The sequence below is a fragment of the Oncorhynchus mykiss genome, chromosome 2 (genome assembly GCF_013265735.2).
Source record: "Oncorhynchus mykiss isolate Arlee chromosome 2, USDA_OmykA_1.1, whole genome shotgun sequence".
Classification (NCBI taxonomy): Eukaryota; Metazoa; Chordata; class Actinopteri; order Salmoniformes; family Salmonidae; genus Oncorhynchus; species Oncorhynchus mykiss.
Genome location: NC_048566.1, coordinates 39,768,187 through 39,792,564, shown reverse-complemented (window position 1 = coordinate 39,792,564; position 24,378 = coordinate 39,768,187).

Genomic DNA, 24,378 nt, shown 5'->3' with positions numbered 1-24,378 from the left:
TCATTCCTTCAATTCTGACGAGTTTCTCCAGTCCTTGCCGATGAAAAACATCCCACAGCATGTTGCTGCCACCACCATGCTTCACTGTGGATGCTCTTCTCAGGTGATGGGAGGTGTTGGGTTTGCGCCAGACATAGCGTTTTCCTTGATGGCCAAAAAGCTCAATTTTAGTCTCATCTGACCAGAGTACCTTCTTCCATATTTTTGGGGAGTCTCCCACATGCCTTTTGGCAAACACCAAACCTGTTGGCTTATTTTTGTCTTTAAGAAATGGCTTTTTCTGTCCACTCTTCCGTAAAGCCCAGCTCTGTGGAGTGTACGGCTTAAAGTGGTCCTATAGACAGAAACAGGGTTATCTTGGTCTCTTTGTTGCCTCTCTGATTAATGCCCTCGTTGCCTGGTCTGAAATTTATGGCAGGTTTGCTGTGGTGCCATATTCTTTCCATTTTTTAATAATGGATTTTATGGTGCGCCGTGGGATGTTCAAAGTTTCTGATATTGTTTTAGCATAGACACCATGGCTCTACTCAAGTAAAGTAAAGATTGAACAAAGTAAGGTGCCTAGACATCTGCATTGGGGAATCCCTGATTCTACCTGGATTATGTTGAAGAGGCTTCCATTAAATAACACCCTCTGTGTTCTGTTAGACAGGTACATTTCTATCCACGCTATAGCAGGGGTGTAAAGCCATACACATACGTTTTTCCATCAGCAGACTATGATCGATAATGTCATGAGCCGCACTGAAGTCTAACAAAACAGCTCCCACAATTTTTATCATCAATTTCTCTCAACCAATCATCAACCATTTGTGTAAGTGACGTGCTTGTTGAATGTCCTTTCCTATAAGCATGCTGAAAGTCTGTTTGTTTACAGTAAAATAGCATTGTATCTGGTCAAACACCATTTTTTCCCACAGTTTACTAAGGGTTGGTAACAGGCTGATTGGTCAGCTATTTGAGCCAGTAAAGGGGGCTTTACTATTCTTGGGTAGTGGAATTACGTTTGCTTCCCTCCGGGCCTGAGGGCACACACTTTCTAGTCGGCTTAGATTGAAGATAGGGCGATAGGAGTGGGAATATCGTAAGCTATTATCCTCAATAATTTCCACTCCAAGTTGTCAGACCCCAGTGGCTTGTCATTGTTGATAGACAACAAAACATGTTTTACTTCTTCAGCACTCCCTTTATGGAATTCAAAATTAGAATGCTTGTGTCTTTCATAATTTGATCAGTTATACTTGGATGTGCAGTGTCAGCGTTTGTTGCTGCCATGTCATGCCTAAATTTGCTAATCTTCCCAATAAAAAAAGTATTTAAGTAATTGCCAATATCACTTGGTTTTGTGATGAATGAGCCATCTGATTCAATGAATGATGGAGCTGAGTTTTCCTTTTTGTCCAAAGTTTCATTGAAGTAGCTCCAAAGATTTTTACTATGTCATTTGTCTTTGTATAGTGTTGTCTTCTTTTTATTCAGTGTGGTCAGCACTGCAAAATAAATGTACACATACATGTTATTCAATCATTTCATCCAAACTGCTCGCATGCGTCGACGAGTGTCTGCGTAACCAGGTGCTCAAATAGAACTTGGTTCTATGGGCTTTAACGTGGTTCTATTTTTGACGTGTGATACACTGCAAGTCCTGCCTCTCTCTTCTCCTCATTGGTTTTTAGGCGCATATACCCACGTGTGTGATTGAAAGATGAACTGAGGTCCACACTCCAGTCCAGTTGGTGGTGGTAATGCACCTTAAAAGTTGATTGCCAACCGGCATATAAGGTCCGCAGAAGAAGAAGAAATCTGAAGCAGACTGAAGGAGAGTTTACTAGAAACAAACTACTGTCGGAGTAGAGAACATACAATTTTGTGTGACACAGAATTCGACAATGATCCAATGTTTATGTCCCAGGACAAATTAGCTGACAACAGCAAGCTAGCTAGCTAAATGGCCATGAATGTTTCATGTGTTTAGACCTATCCCCAAATTATTACAGTTGGTTCAGGGTTCCTTATGATATTTCAACCTGCGTGTCCTGATTGCATCTGGTGTGGATGGACAAAGTAAGCATGCGCGTGATGGTGCACAGGACGCACGCGCGTGGCCGTTCTAGTCTTCATGTTACACACCGCAGAATAACATTCTTCACATCAACAACATAGGAATCACTAAAAAAGTTATTGCATGACCTCTTATACACTATATTAAGCCCAGCCTTTGGAACTTTGGTGTTCCTACATATGGCTGCTATATTGTGATCACTACATCCAATCGATTTGGATACTGCTTTAAAGCAAATTTCTACAGCATTAGTAAAGATGTGATCAATACATGTTGATGATTTCATTCCTGTGCTGTTTGTAACTGCCCTGGTAGGCTGACTGATAACCTGAACCAGGATGCAGGCACTAGTTAGAGTTTGAAGCTTTTTCTTGAGTGGGCAGCTTGATGAAAGCCAGTCAACATTTAAATCACTCAGAAAATATGCCTTTGTTAATGTCACATACATTATCAAGAATTTCATACATGTTATCCAGATACTGACTGTTAGTACTTCTAAAGAAGCTTCCCTCCAGAATGGGCTTTATGTGAGGCAGATGAACCTGTAGCCATATTTCTTCTTTAACATGAGATCCTCTCTAAGCTTTACAGGAATGTGGTTCTGAATATAAATGGCAACACCTCCACCTTTGGCATTTCTGTATTTTTTGGAGATGTAATGCTACCACTGTATCATCAAAAGTATTGTCTAAGTGTGTTTCAGAGATTGTCTGAAAATGAATGTCATCTGTTAGTAGCAAATAATTGATTTCATGAACCTTTTTTCTTTAGCTACATATGTTAACGTGGGCTATTTTTTAGCACTTATGGGATGCTTGATTGTTTTCATTGCTTTACTGGGAAGTTTAGCAGAAGTAGACATGCTCATGTTATTTATGTTAGTGCAGAGTGAGCTGCACACAGTGGACTTCCTACTAGGACACATCGCCTCAAGGAAAATTGATAAAATTTGAAAGAAAATTGTGTTAAATAAAAAAGTATACCCGTTTCATTTAAGGACCAAAAAATGGACAGCTGTGCCATATAGATTGCAAAACAGTTGGGGAGGTTTTCGAGGTACCGATTCCATGGCACATGGTTTATGAACTGATACACAAAACGACAATGGATTAAAAACGTAGAGTTTTTCAACATAAATTATTATACAAAATTCTTGCAACCAATATAATGTTATATATATGGGGATACAACCATCCCAGCTCTGCAGATTTTGCTGCGAAGAGAGAATCATTAGATCATTTGTTTTGGCACTGTCCATAAGTAGCTTGTTTTTGGTCGCAGGATCAGGAATAGCTGAGGAATTGTAACATTTACCTGGAGCGGACTCTGCAAATAGCACTGCTGGGTGATTTAAAAAGTCATAGTTAATCGATCAATAACATCATATTCTTAGCAAACATTTTTCTTTAATTTACAATCTGTAGAAACTATGAAAATACAAAGGTTCAGAACGTTTGTAAAACATCACAGCACAGTTAAAATATATGGCAAATATAAATCAAAACTGGATGGTGTTCAGAGATGACCATACTTTGTCATGTAGTGTAAAAAAAAGTCTCATTCCAAAATCATGGACATTAATATGGAGTTGATCCTACCTTTGCTGCTATAACAGCCTCCACTCTTCTAGGAAGGCTTTCCTCTAGATCAGGGCTGTTCCAACCCTGTTCCCGGAGAGCTACCATCCAGTAGGTTCTCACTCCAACCCTCATCTAGCACACCTGAATCTAATAATTAGCTGCTTGAAAAGCTGAATTGGGTTGGAGTGAAAACCTCTAGATGTTGGAACATCGCTGCGGGGACTTGCTTCCATTAAGCCACAAGAGCAGTAGTGAGGTAGGGCATTGATGTTGGGCGATTAGGCCTGGCTCGCAGTCAGTGTTCCAAGTCATCCCAAAGGTGTTCGTTGGGGTTGAGGTCAGGGCTCTGTGCAGGCCAGTCAAGTTTTTCCACACCAATCTCGAAAACCATTTAGTATGGACCGCACTTTGCTGAAACAGGAAAGGGCCTTCCCCAAACTGTTGCCACAAAGTTGGAAGCACAGAAACGTCTAGAATGTCATTGTATGCTGTAGCGTTAAGATTTCCCATCACTGGAACTAAGGGGCCTAGCCCGAACCATGAAAAACAGCCCCAGACCATTATTCCTCCTCCACCAAACTGTATAGTTAGCACTATGCATTCGGTCAGGTAGTCTTCTCCTGGCATTCACCAAAACCATATTTTGTCATTCATGAAAACCCATTTCATGAAGCTCCCGACGAACAGTTTTTGTGCGGACGTTGCTTCCAGAGGCAGTTTGGAACTCGGTAGTTGCTATTGCGAGGACAGGTGATTTTTACTCGCTGCGCGCTTCAGCACTCGGCGGACCTGTTCTGTGAGCTTGTGCGGCTGAGCCGTTGTTGCTCATTGACGTTTCCACTTCACAATAACAGCACTTACAGTTGACCGGGACAGCTCTAGCAGGGCAGGAATATGACGAACTGACTTGTTGGAAAGGTGGCGTCCTATGACGGTGCCACGTTGAAAGTCACTGAGCTCTTCAGTAAGGCCATTCTGCTGACAACAGCCTACACCGGCCAAACCCAGACGATCCTGGGCCAATCGTGGACCACCCTATGGGACTCCCAATCATGGCTGGATGTGACGCAGCCTGGATTCGAACCAGGTACTGCAGTGACATATCGTACTAAGATGCAGTGTCTTAGACCACTGCGCCACTCGGGGTATATAGGTTCGGAACTTTTGTGAAACAGCACAGTTGAAAATATATGGCATATAGAAATCCAAACTGGATGGTTTTCATAGATAAACGAGAGGGGTTTAGAATAGCTGAAGGATGGGACTAAAAACAAACAAAAGATAGTATATTTTACAATAGTTGTGTCCGTAAAATGTATATAGTAAAGTTAAAGTCGGAAGTTTACTTACACCTTAGCCAAATACATTTAAAAACTCAGTTTTCCACAATTCCTGACATTTAATCGTAGTAAAAAAATCCCTGTTTTAGGACTTCCTCCCATTCCTCCTGACAGAGCTGGTGTAACTGAGTCAGGATTGTGGGCCTTCTTGCTCGCACACACTTTTTCAGTTCTGCCCTCACATCTTCTACAGGATTAAGGTCAGGGCTTTGTGATGGCCACTCCAATACCTTGACTTTGTTGTCCTTAAGCCATTTTGCCTCAACTTGTCTTGAGATGTTGCTTCAATATATCCACATAATGTTCCTGCCTCATGTTCCTGCCTCTTTTGATTTTCCCATGATGTCAAGCAAAGAGGCACTGAGTTTGAAGGTAGGCCTTAAAATACATCCACAGGTACACCTCCAATTGACTCAAATGATGTCAATTTGCCTATCAGAAGCTTCTAAAGACATGATGGAATTTTCTGGAATTTTCCAAGCTGTTTAAAGGCACAGTGAACTTAGTGTATGTAAACTTCTGACCCACTGGAATTGTGATACAGTGAATTATAAGTGAAATAATCTGTCTGTAAACAATTGTTGGAAAATTGACTTGTGTCATGCACAAAGTAGATGTCCTAACCGACTTGCCAAAACTATAGTTATTAATAAGAAATTTGTGGAGTGGTTAAAAAACGAGTTTTAATGACTCCAACCTAAGTGTATGTAAACTTCCGACTTCAACTGTGTATAGTGAATATACAGCTCTGGAAAAAATGAAGATACCACTGCAAAATTATCAGTTTCTCTGGTTTTACAATTTCTAGGTATGTGATTGGGTAAAATGAAAATGTTTGTTTTATTCTATAAAGTACTGACAACATTTCTCCCAAATTCCAAATAAAATCATTGTCATTTAGAGCATTTATTTGCAGAAAATGACAACTGGTCAAAATAACAAAAGATGCAGTGTTGTCAGACCTCGAATAATGCAAAGAAAATAAGTTCATATTCATGTTTAAACAACACAATACTAATGTTTTAACTTAGGAAGAGTTCAGAAATCAATATATGGTGAAATAACCCTGATTTTCAACCACAGCTTTCATGCGTCTTGGCATGCTCTCCACCAGTCTTTCACATACAGCATAATATGTTGGGTGACTTTATGCCACTTCTGGCACAAAAATTCAAGCAGCTCAGCTTGTTTTAAGGCTTCAATGGGGTTCAGGTCTGGAGATTGGGCTGGCCATGACAGGGTCTTGATCTGGTGGTCCTCCATCCACACCTTGATTGACCTGGCTGTGTGGCATGGAGCATTGTCCTGCTGGAAAAAACAATCCTCAGAGTTGGGGAACATTGTCAGAACAGAAGGAAGGAAGTTTTCTTCCAGGACAACCTTGTTCGTGGCGTGATTCATGCAACCCTGTCATGGCCAGCCCAATCTCCAGAACTGAACCCCATTGAAAACCTCTGTGAATGTGACTAGTATAAATACTATTGGCCTATTTATTGCCTTACCTCCTTGCTTCATTTGCACACACTGTATACAGATTTTTCTATTGTGTTATTGAATGTACGTTTGTTTATCCCATGTGTAACTCTGTGTTGTTGTTTTTGTCGCACTGCTTTGCTTTATCTTGGCCAGGTTGCAGTTTGAAATGAGAACTTGTTCTCAACTGTCTTACATAGTTAAATAAAGGTGAAATATTTCAGTTGTATTTTTAAACCAGAGAAATGTATCATTTTACAGTGGTCTCTTAACTTTTTCCAGAGCTGTATATATACTGCTCAAAAAAATAAAGGGAACACTTAAACAACACAATGTAACTCCAAGTCAATCACACTTCTGTGAAATCAAACTGTCTACTTAAGAAGCAACACTGATTGACAATACATTTCACATGCTGTTGTGCAAATGGAATAGACAACAGGTGGAAATTATAGGCAATTAGCAAGACGCCCCCAATAAAGGAGTGGTTCTGCAGGTGGTGACCACAGACCACTTCTCAGTTCCTATGCTTCCTGGCTGATGTTTTGGTCACTTTTGAATGCTGGCGGTGCTTTCACGCTAGTGGTAGCATGAGACGGAGTCTACAACCCACACAAGTGGCTCAGGTAGTGCAGCTCATCCAGGATGGAACATCAATGCGAGCTGTGGCAAGAAGGTTTGCTGTGTCTGTCAGCGTAGTGTCCAGAGCATGGAGGCGCTACCAGGAGACAAACCAGTACATCAGGAGACTTGGAGGAGGCCGTAGGAGGGCAACAACCCAGCAGCAGGACCGCTACCTCCGCCTTTGTGCAAGGAGGAGCAGGAGGAGCACTGCCAGAGCCCTGCAAAATGACCTCCTGCAGGCCACAAATGTGCATGTGTCTGCTCAAACGGTCAGAAACAGACTCCATGAGGGTGGTATGAGGGCCCGACGTCCACAGGTGGGGGTTGTGCTTACAGCCCAACACCGTGCAGGACGTTTGGCATTTGCCAGAGAACACCAAGATTGGTAAATTTGCCACTGGCGCCCTGTGCTCTTCACAGATGAAAGCAGGTTCACACTGAGCACATGTGACAGACGTGACAGAGTCTGGAGACGCCGTGGAGAACGTTCTGCTGCCTGCAACATCCTCCAGCATGACCAGTTTGGCAGTGGGTCAGTCATGGTGTGGGGTGGCATTTCTTTGGGGGGCCGCACAGCACTCCATGTGCTCGCCAGAGGTAGCCTGACTGACATTAGGTACCGAGATGAGATCCTCAGACCCCTTGTGAGACCATATGCTGGTGCGGTTGGCCCTGGGTTCATCCTAATGCAAGACATTGCTAGACCTCATGTGGCTGGAGTGTGTCAGCAGTTCCTGCATGAGGAAGGCATTGATGCTATGGACTGGCCCACCCGTTCCCCAGACCTGAATCCAATTGAGCACATCTGGGACATCATGTCTCGCTCCATCCACCAACGCCACGTTGCACCACAGACTGTCCAGGAATTGGCGGATGCTTTAGTCCAGGTCTGGGAGGAGATCCCTCAGGAGACCATCCGCCACCTCATCAGGAGCATGCCCAGGTGTTGTAGGGAGGTCATACAGGCACACACACTACTGAGCCTCGTTTCGACTTGTTTTAAGGACATTACATCAAAGTTGGATCAGCCTGTAGTGTGGTTTTCCACTTTTTGAGTGTGACTCCAAATCCAGACCTCCATGGGTTGCTAAATTTGATTTCCATTGATAATTTTTGTATGATTTTGTTGTCAGCACATTCAACTATGTAAAAAAAAAGTATTTAATAAGAATATTTCATTCATTCAGATCTAGGATGTGTTATTTTAGTGTTCCCTTTATTTTTTTGAGCAGTGTATATATATATATACATTGCCTTGCGAAAGTATTCGGCCCCCTTGAACTTTGCGACCTTTTGCCACATTTCAGGCTTCAAACATAAAGATATAAAACTGTATTTTTTTGTGAAGAATCAACAACAAGTGGGACACAATCATGAAGTGGAACGACATTTATTGGATATTTCAAACTTTTTTAACAAATCAAAAACTGAAAAATTGGGCGTGCAAAATTATTCAGCCCCCTTAAGTTAATACTTTGTAGCGCCACCTTTTGCTGCGATTACAGCTGTAAGTCGCTTGGGGTATGTCTCTATCAGTTTTGCACATCGAGAGACTGACATTTTTTCCCATTCCTCCTTGCAAAACAGCTCGAGCTCAGTGAGGTTGGATGGAGAGCATTTGTGAACAGCAGTTTTCAGTTCTTTCCACAGATTCTCGATTGGATTCAGGTCTGGACTTTGACTTGGCCATTCTAACACCTGGATATGTTTATTTTTGAACCATTCCATTGTAGATTTTGCTTTATGTTTTGGATCATTGTCTTGTTGGAAGACAAATCTCCGTCCCAGTCTCAGGTCTTTTGCAGACTTTTGCATCAGGTTTTCTTCCAGAATGGTCCTGTATTTGGCTCCATCCATCTTCCCATCAATTTTAACCATCTTCCCTGTCCCTGCTGAAGAAAAGCAGGCCCAAACCATGATGCTGCCACCACCATGTTTGACAGTGGAGATGGTGTGTTCAGCTGTGTTGCTTTTACGCCAAACATAACGTTTTGCATTGTTGCCAAAAAGTTCAATTTTGGTTTCATCTGACCAGAGCACCTTCTTCCACATGTTTGGTGTGTCTCCCAGGTGGCTTGTGGCAAACTTTAAACGACACTTTTTATGGATATCTTTAAGAAATGGCTTTCTTCTTGCCACTCTTCCATAAAGGCCAGATTTGTGCAATATACGACTGATTGTTGTCCTATGGACAGAGTCTCCCACCTCAGCTGTAGATCTCTGCAGTTCATCCAGAGTGATCATGGGCCTCTTGGCTGCATCTCTGATCAGTCTTCTCCTTGTATGAGCTGAAAGTTTAGAGGGACGGCCAGGTCTTGGTAGATTTGCAGTGGTCTGATACTCCTTCCATTTCAATATTATCGCTTGCACAGTGCTCCTTGGGATGTTTAAAGCTTGGGAAATCTTTTTGTATCCAAATCCGGCTTTAAACTTCTTCACAACAGTATCCCGGACCTGCCTGGTGTGTTTCTTGTTCTTCATGATGCTCTCTGCGCTTTTAACGGACCTCTGAGACTATCACAGTGCAGGTGCATTTATATGGAGACTTGATTACACACAGGTGGATTGTATTTATCATCATTAGTCATTTAGGTCAACATTGGATCATTCAGAGATCCTCACTGAACTTCTGGAGAGAGTTTGCTGCACTGAAAGTAAAGGGGCTGAATAATTTTGCACGCCCAATTTTTCAGTTTTTGATTTGTTAAAAAAGTTTGAAATATCCAATAAATGTCGTTCCACTTCATGATTGTGTCCCACTTGTTGTTGATTCTTCACAAAAAAATACAGTTTTATATCTTTATGTTTGAAGCCTGAAATGTGGCAAAAGGTCGCAAAGTTCAAGGGGGCCGAATACTTTCGCAAGGCACTGTATATGTATGTGGGGGATTGGAAGTGATGCAGACAATTACATTGATGGAAGCCACAATCAATCTGCAGTATTTAAGCTGATCTTCCCCCTAAAATAAATAAAATAATACAATTTTAAAAACGTTTTTTAAGTGTAGTTAATTAAAGTGTGTTGTGTTCTGAAGTCCCCTTTGTGTTTCACAAGGTTAGACCAAGGTCAAGGGTCAGGGCACAACATATGAGGAAATGGTTGGGTTAGCAGTGTAGCCTATGTGTGATGCTTCGGTGTGTGACCCCCAATGTCCTCGGTAATGTGTAGTTCACAATCCAGCAATATCATTCCTCCTAAATACAACCAACACAAGATGTACAATATTGTTGTTAAGTCATTCTAGAGCCTACAGGTATATTACATGGATGTAGACACAACTACACGCTAATTGCTCAGGTAATATGATTATACTTCTCGTCAGGATTGAGTTATTTCTAACAGACATGTTTTTCAGCTTGAAAAGAAGTTGCTTTTATCACACTAATTGACTGGGTGTGTGTCTTTGTTTGTGTGTGTGTGTGTGTGTGTGTGTGCGTTTGTGTGTTGCATATGTAAGCTACACGTTGTGAGCCATCCATCACATCCCCCACTCAAAATTCTGCACAGGTGCGTTCCTCACAAATAAAAACAGCTTGGATATGTGGGGCCCAACTCTGGCGTATATGAGCATTGTGAGACTCTCACCTTGACAGAATCCAACTTAGTAGCACGTAATTACCCGTTGCACTCCGCAATGAAACGTCTTGTCACTTCATTCACACACAACTCAATTAAGTGACACGTTGTATTCGCTGCATGCTTCTTTCACGTAAACATTTCGATGGTTCTGAACATCATTTCATCGTCAAATTAAAAGTACTGTATCGCTCTGCTGATGTTGTTCTGGGTGACTTGACAGGTTCTGGAGGAGTTTGTGTTCTAGAAAGGAGAAAGAAGGCTCCCCTCGCGTTCGTAACGGATAGGCCTGAGCATGGCACTGTCAGATTCTCTAAGCTTCAGCACTTTGATGAGCAGTTGTTTTGGGATGCAAGGTGATTTGTAGATCAGTGATTCGGGTTGCAGGTCATTGCTCAGACCAATCCTATCGGTGTGGAGAATTATTTTAATGGACAATTCAATTCTTTATAGAACCATTGAAATGTTTACGCAAAAGAAGCGTGTAGCCAAACATCATTTATAAGTTAATTGAATGTATTATTAAACCAGGCCCTAGCTCATCTCCTTGGTGTGGTCTCTATAGTGGCCTGAGAGCGGAGGACCAGGGTTTTTTCGGTCTGATGCAGGCATTGCTATGTCCTGGAGTCAGAGCCCTCCACATGTACAGTGTACATTTTAGGATGCAGGACTAAAATGTACGTAAGCTTTAAGCCTCATCCCTTCTTGAGTCAATCGTCAGCTCTGAGGGTGTCCTAAAATGTACACCGTACACCTGACCCCCAGAGCTGCCGACCACATAAGGCTAAGGTCACTGAATGTTTTTCCACTAGGATCTCTCCTGGGCCCACACACTGATGAGAATCACACACACTGATGCCTGAGGCCTCGGCTGCCAGCCACGCCCGGCTGAGGCAAGACCTTCTCTCTGTCTCTGAGGGTTGAAGCAATGGTTCATACATGTTGCCATCATCCACCGTTGGGAGTAGAAAGACTGTGTCAATACTTATTTGATATTCCCGTATGTTAGCGGAGCAAGGTCAGTTCCAGTACGATCCAGATTGTGACATCACCTGAAATGTATTTGGGTCCTTCCATCAGTTTCCAGTGTGTGGAGGCTTCTGCATAAGGCTCCTGTTGTATTGCTCCGGTGTAACATGTTAGTATTCATAAGGCTCCTGTTGTATTGCTCCGGTGTAACATGTTAGTATTCATAAGGCTCCTGTTGTATTGCTCCGGTGTAACATGTTAGTATTCATAAGGCTCCTGTTGTATTGCTCCGGTGTAACATGTTAGTATTCATAAGGCTCCTGTTGTATTGCTCCGGTGTAACATGTTAGTATTCATAAGGCTCCTGTTGTATTGCTCCGGTGTAACATGTTAGTATTCATAAGGCTCCTGTTGTATTGCTCCGGTGTAACATGTTAGTATTCATAAGGCTCCTGTTGTATTGCTCCGGTGTAACATGTTAGTATTCATAAGGCTCCTGTTGTATTGCTCCGGTGTAACATGTTAGTATTCAGCGACAGATTTGAGTCATGCTCCGTTGCCTGTGTGTAAGATTAAGTGTTTCCTTTTACATTTGACATACCTTTTTTGTTGTTGTTGAATTTTACCCCCTTTTCGTGGTATCCAATTGTTAGTAGTTACTATCTTTGCTACAACTCCCGTACGGGCTCGGGAGAGACGAAGGTCGAAAGCCATGCGTCCTCCGATACACAACCCAACCAAGCCGCACTGCTTCTTAACACAGCGCGCATCCAACCCGGAAGCCAGCCGCACCAATGTACACTTGACATATCTTTAAAAAAAAATTAACACATGGCCTTGTGTCAATCATACTTCCGTTATCAAGGCCTCTGCGAAGGGCGAGGTGACACTGCCATCGTTGAAAATGTATTCACGTAACATCATTTGGTGAAGGTTGAACAGATTGTGTTTCTAGGCCGATATTTACCAATGGACTGATGCAACACCACAGGGGGGGGGGGGGGGGGGATTCTCTTCAGAAATGTGGAGTCAAAGGAGAGCATTGTGATGTGGCTGAAGAACTTGACAGAATCCTAAAGGGTGTGAATACAATGCTAGGCACATAAGCCTGGAAAACAGCAGCTGTACTTGTGGGGTCTAGCCCTAACTTGCAGGGTAGGAGTGGGCCGTGGTGCTTAGGTGGTGGGCTCGCGTTGGGGTAGAAGGTGGGTTGTGTTTGTGTGAAAGGGGGGTTGTAATGAGATACAAAAATTGATTACAGGGCAGAGCCGTGGCCTTGGGGAGCGAGGCGGAGCGGCGAGCGGAGGACTGGCTTAACTCTGAGTGATGTCAATGGCGTTTAAGATGCAGAGGACCGGCCTCTCTCTTCCTCGCTCTCCCCCTTTCCCGTAGCTGTCAGCGAGCAGGGAGACTCTGGCAGACTGTTGTGTTTGTCTTGGACGTCGACCCACTGCACTTGACACTGAACAGAGCCGTGGAACGCTGCGGCCCGCAGAACACCGGGCAAATGCAACAACTGGGAGCCCAAATCCTGCTGGGTAAAGATCTAACATGTGTCCTAAATGGCACCCTATTCCCTTTATAGTGCACTACTTTGTGCCATGGGCCCTGGTCAAAAGTATAAAGGGAATAAGGTGCCATTTGCGACGTACACTTAGAGAGACAAGGGGTGGTGATCCATCGCTCATATCCTAGTAAGGAAACACTTTCCCTTTAAGAAATGGAATAAATATTAATGACAATAAAAGTGGTTGCTATCGTGGGATTTGTTTTTAATCAGTCCAATAAGTATCAACAAAAGGCTGAAATCACATGACGTGCCTAATCTGGCCTGACACACACATCAACAGGCCTCTGTGGGGGGAGAGGGGACATGTGAGGGGACTGACTTGGGACGCAGAGGGGTGGTGGATGGGCAGTTCAGGATCCATGGGGGTAATCAGAATGGCATGACATGGCGCCTCTCTTACAACCATGTCATCTAAAAATTAATGGCACCATTAGCATAGCACATACTACAATTATGACTCCTAAGAGATAATTCATAATTTAGAGAATTTGCAACAAAGCTGACAAAGATTATTCGTGTTTGCCTATCATTTTATTATATGTATTGTGTATATTACATTCAAACACACACACACACACATTTTTCTCCACACTGTATATACACACACACGCACACACACACGCAGAGACGGGGGCTAATTACTGTAGCTCATGCGTAACTGATACCATCTCTTCTTTTCCTCCCCATGCATGACTAATGGTTTTGACAGTAAATGAAGAGTGCCTGGAGGGGGGGCATTTTCCATGTGACACATTTAAAAACGCCAACAAACATGTGACACAGGCGTGTGCATCCACTCTCACGAGTGTTGTCAGCCAGTTTAGTTCTGAAACAGTTTAGAGAGTGTGTAGCCACTTAGCAGTGAGAGTGGTGTGGTTCTTTAGGTTATTAGATGTGTGAGCTCCAGTGGTCTCCCTGTCTCTCTGAGTGTCTCTGCCCTGAATCAGGGGGAAGGATCTCTTGAGGGCCCCCTCTCTAATCTGACATCCATTCAACTCTCTCTCACCTGCAGCTGTGAGCACGACAGCCAAGGGCCCCCCGCAATCTGTCCCTCTTTCTCCTCTTTTCTCTGCCTACCTTTTCATCTCACTCTCGCCATCTCTCCCATCCATCTATCTATCCCTCTCTCCCATCCGTCTATCTCTCTCTATCTCTCCCATCCATCTATCTATCCCTCTCTCCACACAGGTGTCTGGCTCTAGCCTTTCTCCGAAGCACCCGCCCGACCTAACCCCCCCCCCCCCCCCCCCCACACTCACAATTAAAAGCTTTAAATTTGACTCCCTTTGAAAAAACACAAGAGACTTCTCTCCATCGTCAGGAAATGTCCTTTCATCACTACACTCCTTTTATTTTCTCCCTCTCTTCTCTTTTTTTAAATGTCTTTTTCTTTTCACCCCACGTTCCCTCCCTTCTTCTATACCTATCTATAGTCCGGCAGATGCTGTCCCATTTGTACTCTCCCCCATGACATTCCTACGGGGGATTGCTTAAGGATTCAGGAGCCACAACGCTCATGGATCACACTGACACTTGGTCAGCATCAGCAGATTATGAACTATGGGCGCCTGACACACCGCCATTGTTCCTCCATCTAAATATGAACAATAAGGCCCATCCAACGCCGACGCTGACAGCTTATTCGCTCTTATCACTCCTGTGGAGCCGCCCGGCATGATCTGTGTGCCCCCACTGCCCCCCCTCCTCACCCAACCCCCCTCAGCTGAGCAGCAGGGCAGGAATGGAGGGGCTGGAGGGGAGAGGGAGATGGGGGGTCGAGGCAGGTTGGCGGGTAGCTCCCTCCTTCCCTAAGCCTATACTTGCTTGGTATCCCTGCGCCTCGTCTCTGTCACCGACTCTCCGTCACCGCTCGCCCTACCTGCCTGTAATGAGACCAGCTGATTCCCACATGGCAGTACACCTTTTTGACTACAGAGCAGAGTTTTATGAGGATGAAGATGAGTACGAAGGAGGGGCAAGAACAGGAGAACGAGGGAAGGAGGGAAGGAGGAGGGGAGAGCAGTGGTGAATATCGAGAGTGTCTCAGTGCAGCTGAAATTAACTGGGCCCCAGGGAGAGCTGGATCAGAGCTGAGGTCCCCTGAGAAGACTTACTACAGGGGCCCCCCACGCTTGTTACAGCAAGGCAGGGGCCACTAAGGGCAAATCTGAGCTCAATTCACTGTGCCGTTTAAAGAGAACCTCCTGGGGATGAAACGTCTGCAATTATTTAAGTCTTACACACAACTTCAACCTTATCCAGAGCCAATGGATTTATAACCCGTTCAGATTTGTTTATGATAAAAATAAAAATAAATCATAATAACATATTCCTTTTTTAATTACATTTATATTTTAAAGGCCAAACCAACAAGCAGGCTTAGGGTAAAAAATTATAACCAAATCTTTGGGAATGAGGGAAATAGTGTGTATTATGAGTCTTTGAATGACACGATTCTCCACCAATCGTCAGCTTAGTTTATCAGCTTAGGCACAGGTCTGGTTTAAAGACACAGTAAGACCCAGTCAGTCATATCACATCTAATCCAATATCAACAAACTAAAGGACTACCCTCTAAATGAGCTCACTCAGGGAGATGCCGGGACTGGGAGATTTTGAAAATATGTATTTTTAGTTGAAAATAAGTTGAAAAGACATTGTAAATACGTCTTTCAACTAATTTTGCTCACTGGGTGGAAATGGGAGCCTTGCGTGCCTCTGCCTCATGTTCTCTCCCTACCCCCTATCTCATGGCCCACATAAGGAGGGGAGAGCAGAAGACGTGAGAGGGACCGATTGGGAGGGAAATGTAGTAGGGTTTGAAGAGTCCCAGTTCACTCATGGAAGAGAAGCATCTATTCTATTGTACTGGAAACATTTAGAAAGAAAAGCAAGAGACATTTTAAAAACTAGACATATACAGTCGTGTCCAAAAGTTTTGAGAATGACACAAATATACATTTTCACAAGGTCTGCTGCCTCAGTTTGTATGATGGCAATTTGCATATACACCTGAATGTTATGAAGAGTAATCGGATGAATTGCAATTCATTGCAAAGTCCCTCTTTACCATGCAAATGAACTGAATCCACAAAACATTTCCATTGCATTTCAGCCCTGCCACAAAAGGACCAGCTGACATCATGTCAGTGAATCTCTCGTTAACACAGGTGTGAGTGTTGATGAGGACAAGGCTGGAGATCACTCTGTCATGCTGATTGAGTTCGAATAACAGACTGGAAGCTTCAAAAGGAGGGTGGTGCTTGGAATCAGTGTTCTTCCTCTGTCAACCATGGTTACCTGCAAGGAAACACGTGCCATCATCATTGCTTTGCACAAAAAGGGCTTCACAGGCAAGGATATTGCTGCCAGAAAGATTGCACCTAAATCAACCATTTGTCGGATCATCAAGAACTTCAAAGAGAGTGGTTCAATTGTTGTGAAGACGGCTTCAGGGCGCCCAAGAAAGTCCAGCAAGCGCCAGGACCATCTCCTAAAGTTGATTCAGCTGCGGGATCGGGGCACCACCAGTACAGAGCTTGCTCAGGAATGGCAGCAGGCAGGTGTGAGTGCATCTGCACGCCCAGTGAGGTGAAGGCTTTTGGAGGATGGCCTGGTGTCAAGAAGGGCAGCAAAGAACTCACTTCTCTCCAGGAAAAACATCAGGGACATACTGATATTCTGCAAAAGGTACAGGGATTGGACTGCACAGGACTGGGGTAAAGAATTTTCTCTGATGAATCCCCTTTCCGATTGTTTGGGGCATCCAGAAAAAAGCTTGCCCGGACAAGACAAGGTGAGCGCTACCATCAGTCCGGTGTCATGCCAACAGTAAAGCTTCTCAGCCAAGGAGTGGGCTCACTCACAATTTTGCCTAAGAACACAGCCATGAATAAAGAATGGTACCAACACATCCTCTGAGAGCAACTTCTCCCATCCAGGAACAGTTTGGTGACGAACAATTCCATAGTAACAGCTGACAAAAATATCTAAAGACACTGAAGCAGCAAACTTTGTGGAAATTAATATTTGTGTCATTCTCAAAACTTTTGGCCACGACTGTAGAATGTCGCAAAATAAATAAATAATTGTGGTTTTGCGAGAATTGAAAAACTGCTGACAATATTTTTGTTTTATATACCTAACATTGTACTGTTGTATTCATGAATCTACACATTTATTTTTGCAGCTCGAGGGACGTTTTTGAGTGAACCCTCTGAACATATATTATATACCATTAAGGAGATGCTTTCATCCAAAGCAAAATATGCGTACATATTTTACATATTGGGAATCGAATGCATAATCTCAGTGCTGCAAGCGCCACGCTACCAACTGAGCCACACAGGACCACATACTGTACCATACTCAATTACCCTCCATATGGTGAAACAATATCCCAATAGCTTTTGAAAGAGAATACAGTGTTGGCTCTCTCTGTCAGTGAAAATGTGGCAAACCTATTCTGTTTCAGGGTTAGCATGATCTCTTTAAGTGTGTATCCATGTGTATCTTTCTCTCTAAATGGTAGCAAATGAAAACTGAGAATGCTAAATTAAATAATTTAAGCATAATCAAATCCAAAATGGCGTGGCAGTGCAGACATGGTTTGTCGACCTCTCGTTTAGTGGTTTGTTCGACCTCTCGTCTTTTTTTGTATATTTCTATTTATTTTCAATCTCTTTTCCATTTTTAAAATTAAATAAACCTTCCGGTAACCCGCCTCACTCAATGTGACATGGCTCTGCTATTTTTTTGACCTTATAGCCAGTACTTCCATCAGAAGCTAACCAGCTAATTAGCTACTAGCTTTTTAGTCATTGTTAGCCACTACTAGTGTCCTTTACCTTCTGTACAGGCACCAACCATATTTTTTTTAGCCTGGATAATACCTACCAGCCTCGGACTGTTTTTCTCCACTACAACGCCGTATTCCTGCTGTAAACCCTGGACCATTACTCCTGATCATCACAGCTAGCTAGCTGCCACCAAGTGACCCAGCCTCGAAGCTAGCCCTGAGCTAGGCCCACCTCCCGGCCCACTCTGTGATCACCCGGCTACCCAGCCGATGCGTCCCGGACACGGCTAGAATCCACTACTCCTACCGGATACTTGCCTTAAGCTCTGGACCTTTGCAGCGGATCATCGCTGCTACCGAGTGGCTATAGTGGCTAACACCCCTGCCCCGAAGCTAGCACCAGTTAGCCACGAGCCAGGCGCATCTCCCGGCTAGCAAATGAAATTACTACAACTACAATACCTCTTTCGCCATCTGGCTTGGACCTTTTGTCGACATGACTTCCTGCCGTACCACCACGACTGGTCCGCAGATGTAATTTCATCTGCTGTGCCCTCAACCGGTCATCGGAGCAGACGCTTCTACTTACCCTGGCCTGCTAACTTTAAACGCTGTGTCTCCCATGTGCTAGCGTAGTAACGACTACGCTGCGGCTTCCCTGTTCCATCTATTGCTGTTCACTGGACCATATGATCACTTGGCTACATAGCTGATGCCTGCTGGACTGTTAATTTATTACGGTACTCCATTTTGTTAATTGTATTTAGTTATCTGTCGGCTCTAGCCCCGAACTCAGGCCCTGTGTGTAGTTAACCGACCCTCTCTGCCCTTTCATCGCCATTACCTGTTGTTATTGTCTTGTTGATTAGCTGTTGTCTTACCCGTTGTTGTCTTAGCTAGCACTCCCAATCAACACCTGTGATTGCTTTGTGCCTCGCTTTGTCTCTCTCAAATGTCAATATGCCTTGTATACTGTTGTTTAGGATAATTATCATTATTTTAATTTACAGTGGAGCCCCTAGTCCCACTCAACATGCCTCAGATTCCTCCTTTGTCCCACCCCCCACACATTCGGTGACCTCACCCAGTATAACCAGCACATCCAGAGATGCAACCTCTCTTATTATCACTCAGTGCCTGTGCTTACCTCCCCTGTACCCGCACCCCACCATACCCCTGTCTTCACATTATGGCCTGAATCTATTCTACCACACCCAGAAATCTGCTCCTTTCATTCTCTGTCCCCAACGCACTAGATGACCAGTTTTGATAGCCTTTAGCCGTACCCTCATCCTACTCCTCCTCTGGTGCTCGGGTGATGTGGAGGTTAACCCAGGCCCTGCGTGTCCCCAGGCACTCTCATTTGTTGACTTCTGTAATCGAAAAAGCCTTAGTTTCATGCATGTTAACATCAGAAGCCTCCTCCCTAAGTTTGTTTTACTCACTGCTTTAGCACACTCCGCCAACCCTCATGTCCTTGCCGTGTCTGAATCCTGGCTTAGGAAGGCCACCAAAAATTCTGAGATTTCCATTCCAAACTAAAACATATTCTGTCAAGATAGAACTGCCAAAGGGGGAGGAGTTAGCTTGCAAAGTTCTGTCATACTTTCCAGGTCTATGCCCAAACAGTTCGAGCTTCTAATTAAAAAAATTAATCTCTCCAGAAATAAGTCTCTCACAGTTACCGCCTGTTATAGACCACCCTCAGCTCCCAGCGGTGCCCTGGACACCATATGTGAATTGATTGCCCCTCATCTATCTTCAGAGTTCATTCTGTTAGGTGACCTAAACTGGGATATGTTTAACACCCTGGTAGTCCTACAAGCTAAGCTAGATGCCCTCAATCTCACACAAATCATCAAGGAACCCACCAGGTACAACCCTAAATTTGTAAACATGGGCACCCTCATACATATTATCCTGACCAACTTGCCTTCCAAATACACCTCTGCTGTTTTCAATCAGGATCTCAGCGATCACTGCCTCATTGCCTGCATCCGCTATGGGTCCGCGGTAAAATGACCACCCCTCATCACTGTCAAACACTCCCTAAAAAACTTCTGCGAGCAGGCCTTTCTAATTGACCTGGCCCGGGTATCCTGGAAGGATATTGACCTCATCCCGTCAGTCGAGAATGCCTGGTCGTTCTTTAAAAGTAATTTCCTCACCATCTTAAATAAGCATGCCCCTTTCAAAAAATGTAGAACTAAGAACAGATATAGCCCTTGGTTCACTCCAGACCTGACTGCCCTTGACCAGCACAAAAACATCCTGTGGCGGACTGCAATAGCACCGAATAGTCCCCAAGATATGCAACTGTTCAGGGAAGTCAGGAACCACTACACGCAGTCAGTCAGGAAAGCAAAGACTAGCTTTTTCAAACAGAAACTTGCATCCTGTAGCTCTAACTCCAAAAAGTTTTTGGACACTGTAAAGTCCATGGAGAACAAGAGCACCTCCTCCCAGCTGCCCACTGCTCTGAGGCTAGGTAACGCGGTAACCACCGATAAATCCATGATAATCGAAAATTTTAATAAGCATTTCTCTACAGCTGGCCATGCTTTCCTCCAGACTACCCTAGCCCCGGCCAACAGCTCCGTCCACCCGCAGCTACTTGCACCAGCCTCCTGTACAAATCAGCTGGGCGAGACAATCTGGACCCTCTATTTCTAAAACTATCCGCCACCATTGTTGCAACCCCTATTACCAGTCTGTTCAACCTCTCTTTCGTATCGTCCGAGATCCCTAAAGATTGGAAAGCTGCCGCAGTCATCCGCCTCTTCAAAGGGGGTGACACTCTAGACCCGAACTGTTACAGACATATCCATCCTGCCATGCCTCTCTAAAGTCTTTGAAAGCCAAGTTAATAAACAGATCACTGACCATTTTGAATCCCACCGTACCTCCTCCGCTGTGCAATCCGGTCTTCGAGCTCGCCACGAGTGCACCTCAGTCATGCTTAAGGTACTAAACGATATCATAACCGCCATCGATAAAAGACCGTACTGTGCAGCCGTCTTCATTGACCTGGCCAAGGCTTTCGACTCTGTCAACCACCGTATTCTTATCGGCAGACTCAATAGCCTTGGTTTCTGAAATGACTGCCTCGCCTGGTTCACCAACTACTTCGCAGACAGAGTTCAGTGTGTCAAATCGGAGGGCATGTTGTCCGGACCTCTGGCAGTCTCTATGGGGGTGCCACAGGGTTCAATTCTCGGGCCGACTCTTTTCTCTGTATATATCAATGATGTCGCTTTTGCAGCGGGTGATTCCCTAATCCACGTCTATGCAGACGACACCATTCTGTATACATCTGGCCCTTCTTTGGACACTGTGTTAACTAACCTCCAAACGAGCTTCAATGCCATACAACACTGCTTCCGTGTCCTCCAACTGCTCTTAAACGCTAGTAAAACCAAAAGCATGCTTTTCAAATGTTCGCTGACCGCATCCGCCCGCCCGACTAGCATCACTACCCTGGAGGGTTCTGACCTAGAATATGTGGACAACTACAAATACCTAGGTGTCTGGCTAGACTGTAAACTCTCCTTCCAGTCTTATATTAAACATATTCAATCCAAAATCAAATCTAGAATCAGCTTTCTATTTCGCAACAAAGCCTCCTTCCCTCACGCCGCCAAACTTACCCTAGTAAAACTGACTATCCTACCGATCCACAACTTCGGCGATCTCATCTACAAAATAGCTTCCAATACTCTACTCAGCAAACTGGATGCAGTCTATCACAGTGCCATCCGTTTTGTTACCAAAGCCCCTTATACCACCCACCACTGCGACCTGTATGCTCTAGTCGGCTGGCCCTCGCTACATATTCGTCGCCAGACCCACTGGCTTTAGGTCATCTATAAGTCTATGCTAGGTAAAGCTCCGCCTTATCTCAGCTCACTGGTCACGATAACAACACCCACCCGTAGCACGCGTTCCAGCAGGTATATCTCACTGGTCATCCCCAAAGCCAACACCTCTTTTGGCCGCCTTTCCTTCCAGTTCTCTGCTGCCAGTGACTGGAACGAATTGCAAAAATTGCTGAAGCTGGAGACTTATATTTCCCTCACCAACTTTAAACATCAGCTATCTGAGCAGCTAACCGATCGCTGCAGCTGTACATAGTCCATCTGTAAATAGCCCACCCAATCTACCTCATCCCCATATTGTTTTTATTTACTTTTGCATATCAGTATCTCTACTTGCACATCATCATCTGCTCATTTATCACTCCAGTGTCAATCTGCTAAATTGTAATTATTTCGCTACTATGGCCTATTTATTGCCTACCTCCTCATGCCATTTGCACACACTGTATATAGACTTTCTTTTTTTCTATTGTGTTATTGACTGTACGCTTGTTTATTCCATGTGGAACTCTGTGTTATTGTTTGTGTCGCACTGCTTTGATTTATCTTGGCCAGGTCGCAGTTGCAAATGAGAACTTGTTCTCAACTATCTTACCTGGTTAAATAAAGGTAAAATAAATAAAAAAATACAGTGCCTTGCGAAAGTATTTGCCCCCCTTGAACTTTGCGACCTTTTGCCACATTTCAGGCTTCAAACATAAAGATACAAAACTGTATTTTTTGTGAAGAATCAACAACAAGTGGGACACAATCATGAAGTGGAACGACATTTATTGGATATTTCAAACTTTTTTAACAAATCAAAAACTGAACAATTGGGCGTGCAAAATTATTCAGCCCCTTTACTTTCAGTGCAGCAAACTCTCTCCAGAAGTTCAGTGAGGATCTCTGAATGATCCAATGTTGACCTAAATGACTAATACAATCCACCTGTGTGTAATCAAGTCTCCGTATAAATGCACCTGCACTGTGATAGTCTCAGAGGTCCGTTAAAAGCGCAGAGAGCATCATGAAGAACAAGGAACACACCAGGCAGGTCCGAGATACTGTTGTGAAGAAGTTTAAAGCCGGATTTGGATACAAAAAGATTTCCCAAGCTTTAAACATCCCAAGGAGCACTGTGCAATTTCAATAATATTGAAATGGAAGGAGTATCAGACCACTGCAAATCTACCAAGACCTGGCCGTCCCTCTAAACTTTCAGCTCATACAAGGAGAAGACTAATCAGAGATGCAGCCAAGAGGCCCATGATCACTCTGGATGAACTGCAGAGATCTACAGCTGAGGTGGGAGACTCTGTCCATAGGACAACAATCAGTCGTATATTGCACAAATCTGGCCTTTATGGAAGAGTGGCAAGAAGAAAGCCATTTCTTAAAGATATCCATAAAAAGTGTCGTTTAAAGGTTGCCACAAGCCACCTGGGAGACACACCAAACATGTGGAAGAAGGTGCTCTGGTCAGATGAAACCAAAATTGAACTTTTTGGCAACAATGCAAAACGTTATGTTTGGCGTAAAAGCAACACAGCTGAACACACCATCCCCACTGTCAAACATGGTGGTGGCAGCATCATGGTTTGGGCCTGCTTTTCTTCAGCAGGGACAGGGAAGATGGTTAAAATTGATGGGAAGATGGATGGAGCCAAATACAGGACCATTCTGGAAGAAAACCTGATGGAGTCTGCAAAAGACCTGAGACTGGGACGGAGATTTGTCTTCCAACAAGACAATGATCCAAAACATAAAGCTAAATCTACAATGGAATGGTTCAAAAATAAACATATCCAGGTGTTAGAATGGCCAAGTCAAAGTCCAGACCTGAATCCAATCGAGAATCTGTGGAAAGAACTGAAAACTGCTGTTCACAAATGCTCTCCATCCAACCTCACTGAGCTCGAGCTGTTTTGCAAGGAGGAATGGAAAAAATGTCAGTCTCTCGATGTGCAAAACTGATAGAGACATACCACAGCTGTAATCGCAGCAAAAGGTGGCGCTACAAAGTATTAACTTAAGGGGGCTGAATAATTTTGCACACCCAATTTTTCAGTTTTTGATTTGTTAAAAAAGTTTGAAATATCCAATAAATGTCGTTCCACTTCATGATTGTGTCCCACTTGTTGTTGATTCTTCACAAAAAAATACAGTTTTATATCTTTATGTTTGAAGCCTGAAATGTGGCAAAAGGTCGCAAAGTTCAAGGGGCCGAATACTTTCGCAAGGCACTGTACATGTAATATTGTCAATCTAAATGGAACAACATTTAAGGATGTTTTGCCACTCTTTTACTTCAACAAAGTTTTCATAAAGTGATTTCTTTTTTTATTTATTTTTATTAACATTGCATGCTGGGGAAGGAGGGGAATCTCTCTCCCTCTCGTGTCTAATTAAAAGCACTTACAGTTGTTTCTCATTCAAGGTTGAAACGACAGTTATTTCGGTCACACCGCTCTTCATTGTGAGCTAATCGGATCGTTTTTCAATCACTGCTTCTCTTAATGAAGTGTTGA